This window comes from Lipotes vexillifer, unplaced genomic scaffold (genome assembly GCF_000442215.2).
Source record: "Lipotes vexillifer unplaced genomic scaffold, Lipotes_vexillifer_v1.1 scaffold1789, whole genome shotgun sequence".
In the NCBI taxonomy this organism is placed as follows: Eukaryota; Metazoa; Chordata; class Mammalia; order Artiodactyla; family Lipotidae; genus Lipotes; species Lipotes vexillifer.
The window spans coordinates 145,014-157,844 of record NW_006792600.1 but is presented as its reverse complement, the minus strand read 5'-3'; the positions used below and the strand labels follow the sequence as shown (position 1 = coordinate 157,844).

General features: G+C 37.0%; 1 protein-coding gene across 1 annotated transcript in view; it reads left to right on the top strand.

Annotated features, from left to right (window-relative positions):
- LOC103079721 (E3 ubiquitin-protein ligase UBR3-like) overlaps nucleotides 1–12,831 on the top strand; it is a gene marked incomplete at its 5' end in the record, with an annotated part of 116,276 nt that overhangs the window by 17,548 nt on the left and 85,897 nt on the right. The gene's annotated exons all lie outside the window — the stretch shown is intronic.

Sequence of the window (12,831 nt, the reverse complement as noted above, 5' to 3'; positions counted from 1 at the left end):
TTAAAAAGGGATTATTATACCGCCTACCTCATAGGGTTGTTTTGAAGATTGAATGTATTAGTACATTTAAAACACTTAAAACAGAGTGCTTGGCACATAATAAGTGTTTATAAGCATTGGCTATTACTATTATTACTTTTATTCTATAATTTACTTAATTGTCCCATCATAATTGGACTTTAGTTTTACAATTTTTTAAATTATTATAAGCATTGTGTATACAAAACCTTGTCTGTATTTTGGGTCTGGGTCTAAGAGTATGAATTTTGGGGGATGATGATGATGATATATATTTTTGTATGTTAACTGTGTAATCAGAACTATGCTAAACACATTCTGGATATTGACTTATTTGTCCTGATAGACCTATGAGATAAATGGTAGTATTCCAGATAAAGATGCCTAAATTTAGGTTAAGAAATTTGTCTGAGATTATACAGTAGTATGGAGTCTGGGCTGTTTATCAACAAGCTCTTTACTATTTCTTCATATTTGAAGCAAATTGAGCAGAGTTAAGTCCCTTCCCTCCCCTACTCCCCCAAGTTGGTAGCCTGGAGATAGAAAGGGACAGTTATGAGGATAGTTGCAAAATAAGAATTAGTAGACTGATGATTGATTGAGGCACAAGGTACAAGATAGAAGGGATATTCAATGTGTTTGGAAAGTTTTATTTATTTATTTTTAAACCAAAATGAAAAGAATACTTCTTTTCCAGTAGCTGAAACAAAAATCCTTGGTGTGTCTCTATTAGTCTAGCCTAGTTATAAGGTCAGCCCCACTCCAGTCATATGAATCAAAAGTGGGGGTGATGGTATGATTCTCTAAGCAAAAATTGAGTCCTGCTGTTAGCAGATGGGACAGTAGATACTAGGTAGATAGAAATAGTAGCTGTCCACAGTACCCATCCTTTAAGATTTCATTTGGAAAGTGGGGTAGTCCAAGCAGGAGCTGGCATAGATAAGGATTTGGTTGACCTCTTATTGTTGTTAGTTGTGGAGGGAGCTGTTTATTTTGCTGTTTAATAATACAGTTTAATTTGAGGTTTATCCTTTTAGTTTTTAAAATAATTTACAAAAGAAAGGGGGTTGGGGATATATATATATATATATATATATATATATATATATATATATAGAGAGAGAGAGAGAGAGAGAGAGAGAGAGAGAGAGAGAGAGAGAGAGAGAGAGAGAGACATAAAAATAATTACATCCCCAGTGTCCCCTTCTTAGGTAAATGATAACATACTATGTATAATTCTTCTACCTTGCTTTTTTCACTTAACATTTATATCCTGGAGAACCCGTCGTGCAGTGTATAGAGATGTTCTTTATTCTTTTTTCTACCTGTATAGTAGATTCCCCACAATACCCCCTCCATCGTTTATTCAAATGGTCTTCCATTATTGGGCATTTGGGTAATTTCCAGTCTTTTGTTATACAAGTTGTACTGCAATGAATATCTTTGTGCATCTATCTTTTTGTATTTTGATAATGTATCTGTAAGATAGATTTCTAGATGTGGGATTGCTGGGTCAAAGGGTAAACACGTGTAATTTTGCTAGATATTGCCAAATTACCCTTACGGGGTTGTACCATTTTGCATTCCCATCAACAATGTGTCAGACTATCAATTTCCCTACGTACTTGTCATTAGAATATGTTGTCAAACTTTTGTATTTTTGCTAATCTAGTAGGTGAAAAGAAGTGGTATCTGGTCTAATTTTAATGAGCATTTCTCTTATTATGGAAAAGGATGCTGTTTATATCTTTAACTGCTTCTTATTCCCTGACACATCTTTTTGCTGCTTTAGGGTTTGATTCTATCATAAATTAGCCTCTTTTATATTCTTACATTTGCTTGGAATCAGGCACAGCTGTAGACTTGCTCTGTTTTAGGTAGGACCGATCTACTTGTGACATTGGAATGCATATAGTGCATTAGTCCTATGTATTTATGGCTGTTGCATCTGTTATTATTTTATAAATTATGTAAATTTTGCTGTGTTAACTTGTGAAATTCTTATTCTCTCAACTAAATAGAAACTAATTGAATTTCTTTTCACTTAAATTAGAAAGCAGATCTCATGGATAGAATACTTTTTATGTTGGTTGCTCTGATTGTAAATTTGTTCATTTTTGAGGGATGGTGCTGCATCTGTCATTCAAGTCAGTCATCTGTGATGTGGTATATTTCAAAAAAAAAAAAAAAATACAGCCCATAAATGTATGTTATGTTTCGGTTATTTGTTCCATAAATAAGACCCACTGATACCAATCCAAGACATTAAAAAAATATGCTTAACATATCATACAAAACTGTATGAAAGCAAAGCTTATCATCTCTTCCTACCTTCCCGTTTAAATCTCACCCCTCCAGGATAAACCATTATAAACAGGCTTTCTTGTTTCACATGAATACATTTTGTTTCTATTTGTTTTTCCTGAAATAAAATTTTACTGTATATAATACTGTACAGTTTGCTTCCTTTTTTTTTCTTTTGGCCTGCCCAGCACGGCATGTGGGATCTTAGTTCTCCGACCAGAGATCGAACCCGTGCCCCCTGCATTGGAAGCATGGAGCCTTAACCACTGGACTGCCAGGGAAGTCCCATGCTTCCTTTTTTAAAAAAATTGAAATATAGTTAGTGTACAATATTATGTTAGTTTCAGGTGTACTACATAGTAATTTGATATTTGCATAAATTATGAAATGATCATTTTAAGTCTAGTAACCATCTGCCCCCATACAAAGTTACTACGGTATTATTGACCAGATTCCTTATGCTATATATAACATCGCACTGCCTTATTTATATTATAACTGAAGGTTTGTGCCTCTTAATCCCCTTCAGCTATTTTACCTCCCACTCCCCACTCCCCTTCCCTCTGGCAACCACCTATTTGTTCTCTGTATCTATGATTCTGTTTCATTTTGTTTTGTTTTTTTATATTCCACTTAGGAGGTCATACAGTTATTTGTCTTTTTCTGACTTACTTCACTTTAACACAGTACCTTCTAGATCCATCCATATTGTTGCATATGTCAAGATTTCATTTTTTTATGGCTGAATATTATTCTCTCTGTGTGTGTGTGTGTGTGTGTGTGTGTGTGTGTGTGTATGTATACTTCTTTATCCATTTCATCTGTCAGTGGACACTTAGGTTGCTTCTGTATCTTGGCTGTTATAAATGCTGCTATGAACATTGGGGTACAGCTTCCTTTTTAAAAAACTTAGCAATGTATCATGAATATCCCTGCAAATTAGTATCTGTAGATCTCTTTTTATCCCAGATATCATTATGCACACATGTGCTTGCATATGTATGCAATGTTGTATACATGGGATTAATATAAATATTTTTAATCCATATTATTTTTTCTTCTTCCATGACCCATGCTTACAGCTTGCTTGGTGTATTCTTGTGCTTTTCTCTGTATTTATATAATCATATACAAACATACTACAATTATATGTTCATATCAGGTTTCCCCTCCTTCTCCCCTCTCCCCCTTTCTTTCTTCCTTGATTTTGATCATTGTTTGCTTTACCAAATGGGATCACTTTTTGCTGCTCTCTACCTCAGTAATACCTCCAGGTGTTCTCTAGTAGTTCTGATTCAGTAGTACTCAACTTTGCACATTAGAATCATTGTATCCCCCTTAAAATAATATCTGTGCCTGGGATCCACTATAGATTAGTTAAAGAAGAGTCTCTGGGAGTGGGGCTCAGGCATAGGAACCTTTTGAAAGTTCCCAGCTGATTCTTAATGTGCAGCCAGAGTTGAGAACCACTGCTCTAATTTGTTTCTTTTCCTTCCGTTCCTTTATTTGAGGGGAGGGAGGGAAAGCTCATAACAGCCCATAATGAAGTACTTTACTCAGCTACCTCTCTATTATTGGATATTCACTTTGTTTTCAGTTTGTTTTTTATTTTGCTGTAACTAACCGTGCTGTGGTAAACAGTCAACATAAGTTTCTGAAATTGGAATTTCACTTTATATATCTACTCTTTGGTAGCCACTAGATGGAGATAAGTGTTTATATAGTTTTAATACTATTAAGTAATAATTTTAAAGAACCAGTTACAGTGGTGTAAATCTGACATTAACTCAGGTTTTTTTCCGTGTATTGTCAATTAAAGATACAAAAAGTTCTTTCTCCTGAAATTTTTTCGTTTAGGAATGAAACATTTTCCTATAAAGCTAAACTTAGTTTTACCATATGATACAGCCATCATGTTCTGAGGCATTTACCCAACTGGTATAAAAACTTATGTCTACACAGAAATCTGCGTATGAATGTTCATAGTAGCTTTATTCATAATTGCTCAAAACTGGAAATAGTGAAGAAGTCCTTCAATAGATGAAGGGATAAACAAACTCTGGTACATCCATACTATAGAATTCTGTTCAACAATAAAAGGGGATGCTGTGTCAAGCTGTGCAAAGATGTAGGTGAATCGTAAATGTGTATGCTTACTGAAAGAAGCCTGTCTGAAAAGGCTACATACTGTATGTTTCCAGTTACATGACATTTTGGAAAAGGCAAGACTATAGAGCCAGTAAACAAATCAGTGGTTGCCAGGGTTTGGGAGTGGTAATGGGCTAAATAGGTGAAGCATAGGGGATTTTTTTAGAGCAGTGAAATTATTCTGTATGATACTATAAAGTTAGGTACATAACACTATGCTTTTGTCAAGACCCATAGGACTTTGTAACAGAGTGAATCTTAAGTATGCAAATTAAAAAGTCATTTAGGAGGTTGGAGGTCTCAGGATGGAATACAGAATGTATCAAGAGAATCTAACTGTATATTACAAATGTATGAAACAACTTTATTGAAGGGGATGGGAAAAAGGTGCTTAACTTGGAAATGAGTGGAATTGCTTAAGACTGAAGGCAAAAGGAACTGCACATAAGCGTTGTACTGTAGTTGATAAAGTTTCTGACATGGCGAATAGGTTAACTGTTCTGAAACCACTGTACATGTATACTGAAATTGAGCACTTACATACAGGCATACCTCATTTTATTGTGCTTTGCTTTATTGCACTTTGTAGATACTGTGTTTTTTACAGATTGAAAGTTTGTGGCAACCCTGCGTTGAGCAAGTCTATTGGTGCCATTTTTCCAACAGCATTTGCTTACTCCATGTCTCTATTTTCACATTTTGGTAATTCTCACAATATTTCAAACTTTTTCACTATTATAATATTTGTTATGGTGATCTGTGATCCATGATCTTTGATGTTACTATTGTAATTGTTTTGGGGTGCCACGAATTCACCCATATAAGATGGTGATCTGAATCAGTAAATGTTTTGTGTGTTCTGACTACTCCACTGACTAGCTATTCCCCTGTCTCTCTTCCTTTACTTGAGCCTCCCTATTCCCTGAGGCACAACAATATTGAAATTAGGCCGATTAATAATCCTACAGTGGACTCTAAGTGTTCATGTGAAAGGATGAACTGCACGTCTCTCATTTATAATCAAAAGCTAGAAATGATTAAGCTTAGTGAGGAAGGCATGTCGAAAGCCTAGATAAGCCTCTTGTGCCAAACAGTTAGCCAGGTTGTGAATGCAAAGGAAAAGTTCTTGAAGGAAATTAAAAGCGCTACTGCAGGGCTTCCCTGGTGGCGCAGTGGTTGAGAGTCCGCCTGCCGATGCAGGGGACACGGGTTCGTGCCTGGTCTGGGAAGATCCCACATGCTGCGGAGCGGCTGGGCCCATGAGCCATGGCCGCTGGGCCTGCACGTCCGGAGGCTGTGCTCCACAACGGGAGAGGCTACAACAGTGAGAGGCCCGCGTACTGCAAAAAAAAAAAAAAAAGTGCTACTGCAGTGAACACACGAATGATAAGAAAGCAAAACTGCCTTATTGCTGATATGGAGAAAGTTTCAGTGGCCTGGATATAAGATCAAACCAGCCACAACATTCCCTTAAGCCAAAGCCTGAGCCAGAGCAAGGCCTTAAGTCTTTTTAATTCTGTGAAAGCTGAGAGAGGTGAGGAAGCTGCAGAAGAAAAGTTTGAAGCTAGCAGAGGTTGTTCATGAGGTTTAAGAAAAGAAGCCATCTCTGTAACACAGAAGTGCAGGGCGAAGCAGCAAGTGCTGATGTAGAAGCTGCAACGAATTAATCAGAGGATCTAGCTAAAATGATTAATGAAGGTGGCTACACTGAATGACAGAGTTTCAATGTAGGTGAAATAGCCTCATATTGGAAGAAGATGCCATCCAGGATTTTCATAGCTAGAGAGACGTCAATGCCTAGCTTCATAGCTTCAAAGGACAAGCTGACTCTTCTGTTAGAGGCTGATGCAGCTGGTGACTTTAAGTTGAAGCCGATGCTCATTTACCATTCCAAAAATCCTAGGGCTCGTAAGTGTCATTCTAAATCTAATATATAGGTGGAACAACAAAGTCTGAATGACAGCACATCTGTTAACAACATGGCTTACTGACTATTTTAAGTCCATTGTTGAGACCTACTGCTCAGAAAAAAAAGATTCCTTTCAAAATATCACTGCTCACTGGCAATGCACCTGGTCACCCAAGAGCTCTGATGATGATGAATGAGATTATATTGTTTTTCAAGCCTGCAGTATCCATTCTGCAGCCCATGGATCAAGGAGTTATTTTGACTTTCAAGTCTTATTATTTAAGAAATACGTTTTCTTTTTTTCTTTTTAAAGCAGTGTCTTTTAAAAAATATATATATTTTATTTATTTATTTGATTGTGTTGGGTCTTAGTTGCAGCAGGCAGGCTCCTTAGCTGCGGCTCGCCAGCTTCTTTAGTTGCGGCATGTGTGCTCCTTAATTGTGGCACGCATGTGGGATCTAGTTCCCTGATCAGGGATCGAACCCAGGCCCCCTGCATTGGAAGCACAGAGTCTTAACTGCTGTGCAACCAGGGAAGTCCCAGGAAATACATTTCACAAGGCTATAGGTGCCATAGATAGTGATTCCTCTTATGGAGCTGGGCAAAGTAAATTGAAAACTTCTGTAAAGGATTCAGATACCATTTAGAACATTCATGATTCATGGGAAGAGGTCAAATATCAACATACATAGGAGTTTGGAATAGGTTCATTCCAACCCTCATGGATGACTTTGAGGGGTTCAAGACTACAGTAGAGGAAGTAACTACAATGTGGTGGAAATAGCAAGAGAACTAGAATTAGAAGTGGAGTCTGAGGATGTGACTGAATTGCTGCAATCTCACGATAAAACTTTAATAGATGAGGAGTTGCTTCTTACGAATGAGCAAAGAAGGTGCTTTCTTGATGTGGAATCTACTGGTGAAGATGCTGTGAAGATTGTTGAAATGGCAAGAAAGGGTTTAGAATATTACATACACTTAGTTGATAAAGCAGTGGTAGGGTTTGAGAGGATTGACTCCAATTATGAAAGAAGTTCTTCTCTGGGTAAAATACTATCAAACAGTATTACGTGCTACAGAGAAATCATTCATGAAAGGACGAGTCAGTCAATATGACAGACTTCACTGGTGTCTTATTTTAAGAAACTGCCACAGCCACCCCAGCCTGTAGCAGTCACCACCCTGCTCAGTCAGCAGCTGTCAGCCTTGAGACAAGGCCCTCCGCCAGCAAAAAGATTAGACTTGCTGAAGGCTCATATGATGGTTAGCATTTTTTACCAATAAAGTATTTTTTAATTAAGGTGTGTACATTGTTTTTTTTAGACATAATGCTATTGCACACTTCATAGACTGCAATATAGTATAAACATAACTTTTATATGCACCGGGAAACCAAAAAATTCATGTGACCTACTTTATTGCCATACTTGCTATATTGTCATGGTCTGGACCCGAAACCACAGTATCTCTGAGGTATGCCTGTAAATAGATGGCAGATGATTGGAACTTGATTTCTCACTGTTGGAGTGGGAGGTTACAGCTAAGCAAGGGAAGACGCTGGAATGCCCATGTTTTAATGGATTAGAGTTGGAGACATCAGTATGAACTCACATTTAGGTTAATATAGATACAGGTGAAATTACATATGTATAAATATTTATGGGTACGTGCATATACACAAGTTAGTATGCAGACATAGTTTTCCTTCCTGTGTCAGTGGAGAGGGCCTAGAAGTAAAGATACTCCAGTAGAAACAAGCACACCCAGTGCCCCAGATCTTGGTTTCTAATACAGTTCTCCAAAAATATATGAAAAATTAAAATAAAAAGGAAGCAGATCTCCTTGGAGGAATGGTTACTTCTAGAACTGGGGCAGAGAATATGCAAGATGAGCCTGGAGCATCTCATAGCTCTAGGAAGTAGGAAGTACTAAACACACACACACACACACACACACACACACACACACACATTGGTGGGTGGGAGGTGGGGCAGTATGTCAGAGGGACTCAGAAGCCAACTGAAAGTACTTCCAAAGGCCAAGTTGGACCAATTTGAACAAGAAAATAAAGTAGTATTGGATTATAACCCTAAGTATAAAACGAATACCTATGAGTTCATACTACCGTAAGTAAAGGATTGAATAAATAAACGAATGAGGGAGAATAGACAAATTTCCCATGCTGAAGAATTCCAAATAATTTATGTAGATTTTCACCCTCTAGGAGGTGGAACATAACTCCCTACTCTTTTTAAAAAAAAAAATTTATTTATTTATTTAGGCTGCTCTGGGTCTTAGTTGTGGCACGCGAGACCTTCACTGCAGCATGCCAGCTCTTAATTGTGGCATGCGGACTTCTTAGTTGTGGCATTGGACTCTTAGTTGCCACATGCATGCGGGATCTAGTTCCCTGACCAGGGATCGAACCCAGGCCCCCTGCATTGGGAGCATGGAGTCTTACCCACTGGACCACCAGTGAAGTCCCTAACTGTACTATTTAAGTGTGGGCTGTGCTTAGCGACTTCCTTCTCAAAAGTACAGTGTGGAAAAGGGGAAAAAGTAACTTTACAGGAGAGAAAGTTGGCAAATACTGCCTAAAGCAGATGATCAAGGTCAATATCAACAGTAATAAATCATGCTGATATTATGCACCCTTGATAGGATGTTGATGAGAATGGTATTTTACCTCAGTGGTCCTCCTCCCCCAAAACCATAACCTCAGACTAATCTTGAGAAAAACATCAGACAAATTACAATTGAGGAATGTTGTACAAAATACCTGACCAGTATTCCTCAAAACTGTCAAGGTCATCAAAAACAAGGGAAGTCTGAGAAACCGTCACAGCTAAGAGTAGCCTAAGGAGACATGACAACTAAATGTAATACGGTATCCCGGATGGTATCCTGGAAAATAAGAATGACACTAGGTAGAAACTAACAAAATCTGAAGAAAATATGGACTTTAATCTATCGATATTATATCAATAAAAATTGCTCAATAATATATCAGTATTAGTTCACTGTGACAGTCATATCATGCTAATATAAGATTTAAGGGGAAACTGGGTGTGAGGCATATGAGAACTCTGTAGTAGCTTCAAAACTTTTCTGCATATCTAAAATTATTTTAAAATGGTATTATTTTTAAAAAGGGAATGAGAAGTTCCTCTCTGTACCAAGTAAAAAAGAGAAGAGGAAAGCAAGAATGTCAGTAATAAAAATGACGATCAGTTCAGGACAGCACTGTACATCTTTACCAGAATTAATGATATTGCACAGCAGGAGTTTTGCAATAGTGGCAGTTGTCACAGGCTTCTTAGTAGAAAACAGTAAACTCTAGTAGTGTGCTTAGTTTATAAATAGTAACTCACCTGGTAGGTTACTAGCAAATACTCAGTTGTAGTTAAAAATTAAAGTGTATTGTGTGTTCTTAAAACCAAGCATCAATTTATGCAATAAAGAAAATGTGCCTACCGCTGGGCTGAAACCACACTTTGCCCTGTGGTACTTGTGTATGGCAGTTGACTATTCCTCAGGGAGGCATAATGTTTTCAAACAAAAATATATTTCCCATGATTCTGAGGGCACTAAATATATCATCCCTACATCATTTTCCCATTCTTTTCTCTATTCATTCGCAAAACTCCATAAACACAAAAACAAAACATGTGCCAAGAACGATCTGATAGTTGGTTACTTGGGACTGGCCTGAGCTGGTGGGACAGCTTGGCTGTGTTCCAGGTGGGCTCTCTCCTTCTCCAGCAGGCTACCCCAGACTTACTCTCACGTAAGTGGTATGGTCGAGAGGGAGAGGGAGAGAGATGTTGGGAGAGAGATTTTGAGGGAGAGTTATTGAAAGAGAACATGCAAGACCACTTTAGGCCTAGTCTTGGAAAGGCATGTTGTTTCTGCCACAATTCTCTTTGTCTAAAGCAAATCAAGGCAGCCCATATACAAAGATTGGGGAATAAATTGTACCTCTTGGGAGAAGTTGCAGAGTTACCTTGCAAAGATCTTAGATACAGGGAGGAGTGGAGAATTGGGGCCATTTTGCAGTCATTCTAACAGAGTGATTGTAAGTAGAACTTGGTGAATTGAAATAACATTCAGAAGAATCACCTACTTAATTCAGGTAGATTCTTGTCTGTTCATGTTAAACCAAACAGATGAGGTAACTATCACTTTATTTTTTTGCCTTTATTGTAATAATATTAATCACGGTAATTTAAAACAGGCACTTTTGTTTTAAAAGGGAAAGTGTCAGTTTTACACCGAAACACATTTAAAATTTTAATTGTATTGGAAGTCAAAGTAGAATTTAAGAATTGAAAGGGTTATTAGTAGCAAGAATGCTTTCATTATTAGAATGGCCTCTGGTAGCACTTACATTTATCATCTTTGACTGTTACTCTCTCAGTTTTGCATCTGCCTCCATTTAGTTTACCTAGAGAAAATCATTGTAATCTCTTCATTGTGTCAATTTGTAGGACACATCCTTTTAGATTTTATTTTGTGTGGAAAATATGTGCAGATGTTGATGTGTACATGTAGTTGACAGAATTAAGTATCTTTATTTTAATACTTATTACAGAATATACCCAGTTATGCTGTTCATTTAGTTGGGCTTAAAACCTTTTTATTGAAATATAGCATATACATAGAAATGCTCATTCATCATGAGTATAGAGCTATTACACATATGTGTGTATGTGTCACGAGTATAGAGCTCTTTGAGTTTTTAAAAACTGAATATCACTGTGTAACCAGCCTCCAGATTGAGAAACAGAACATTACCAGCATCCCGCAATCCCTCTTCTTGTTCTCTGTCACTGTCTCTTCCAAGAGTAGCCAGTATCCTTACTCCTAATCCTATACATTAGATTTGCCTGTTTTTGTTATGTAGCCATTTATATCTAATATGCATTCTTTTGAGCCTGACTTCTTCAGAATAGGGTGCTCTTAATTGATATTTTTTCGTGTCTTTATGTATAGGTGAGAAACAGTAATTACATTTGGTCATAGGTCCTTTATTTTTATTTATTTATTTATTTAATTTATTTATTTATGGCTGTGTTGGGTCTTCATTTCTGTGCGAGGGCTTCCTCTAGTTGCGGCAAGCAGGGGCCACTCTTCATCGTGGTGCGCAGGCCTCTCACTATCGCAGCCTCTCTTTTTGCGGAGCACAGGCTCCAGCCGCGCAGGCTCAGTAGTTGTGGCTCACAGGCCTAGTTGCTCTGCGGCATGTGGGATCTTCCCAGACTAGGGCTCGAACCTGTGTCCCCTGCATTGGCAGGCAGATTCTCAACCATTGTGCCAACAGGGAAGCCCCGGTCATAGGTCCTTTTAAAATCTTAACTAAAATTTTGAAATTGGGTACTGGAATGATAGAATCAATCATAAATTACCAATAATATATTTTAATTCATTGTAGGATTAATGAGTTCTATAAAGCAGTAATTTTCCTCTTTTAAGAAGTAAACTATAATCTTTTTAGTTTCTTGAAGGAAAAAAGGGACATTAGTGTCTGTAATTATTAAAGTTAGAATTAAAAATACTGTGTGTGTACAAGATTGTAAAGCCTTACTTTTAAAAACTCTAGAAAAGGTAACTTAGCAGTCTCTTTGATAACGCATTTTGGTATTAGGATTTCCTTGAAGTTTTCAAGTTAATTGTACCAAGATATAAAAGAAGGAAAAATATCTTTGTGTGTCAGATAGAGTTAATGAAATTCTAGTTCTTTGGCACTTAACGTGAGACTGAATTATTTCATGTCACTTTAATCAGGTATTTCTGTATTTGAACTTGAGAGCAATCGGATACATCCCCTCTTTGAAACTTGAGATCAGTCAGACACATCCCCTCTTTTCTGTACTAAAAATTTTCCCCTAAAAAACAAAGTAATCACATGTCAAATCTTCATGGCCCCTGGTACTTCGTTTGAAATTTTCTTTTCATTTTGACCCATTAATCTTGTTTTCATAGACTTTGAGCTTTCTGGTTTTGATTCTGTTCAAATATTGTTGAATGTTTTTTCTCTGATTTTTTCATTGGCTTCTTTTTTAATTTCCATTAATTTTGAGCATTATCCAAAGTTTTGTTTTAGGTTTCTTCCCCTTTTCCTCTCAGTCTTAATAAATATCAGATATATGTTTATCTGCATGAATTCTTATTAAAACATATCCTAACTTGACATCTTCCTTTTTCGATTTCTGTCATTTTTTAACATATTTATTTAGATATACTTCCATCTTTTAAACATGTCATAAATCATTTCTGCTTCCCTGATCTTCCTAGTCCCCTCTGCTCCGACTCCTTTCTTTGCCACTATGGATGTCACTGATCTTCATGAATTTAAGAATTTTTATCTGGAAATGATTATTGACTCAATATTTTATTTCTTGCTGTTAATGACATATCACCAAAAGATTACTGTTATTTTCTTAATCTCCTT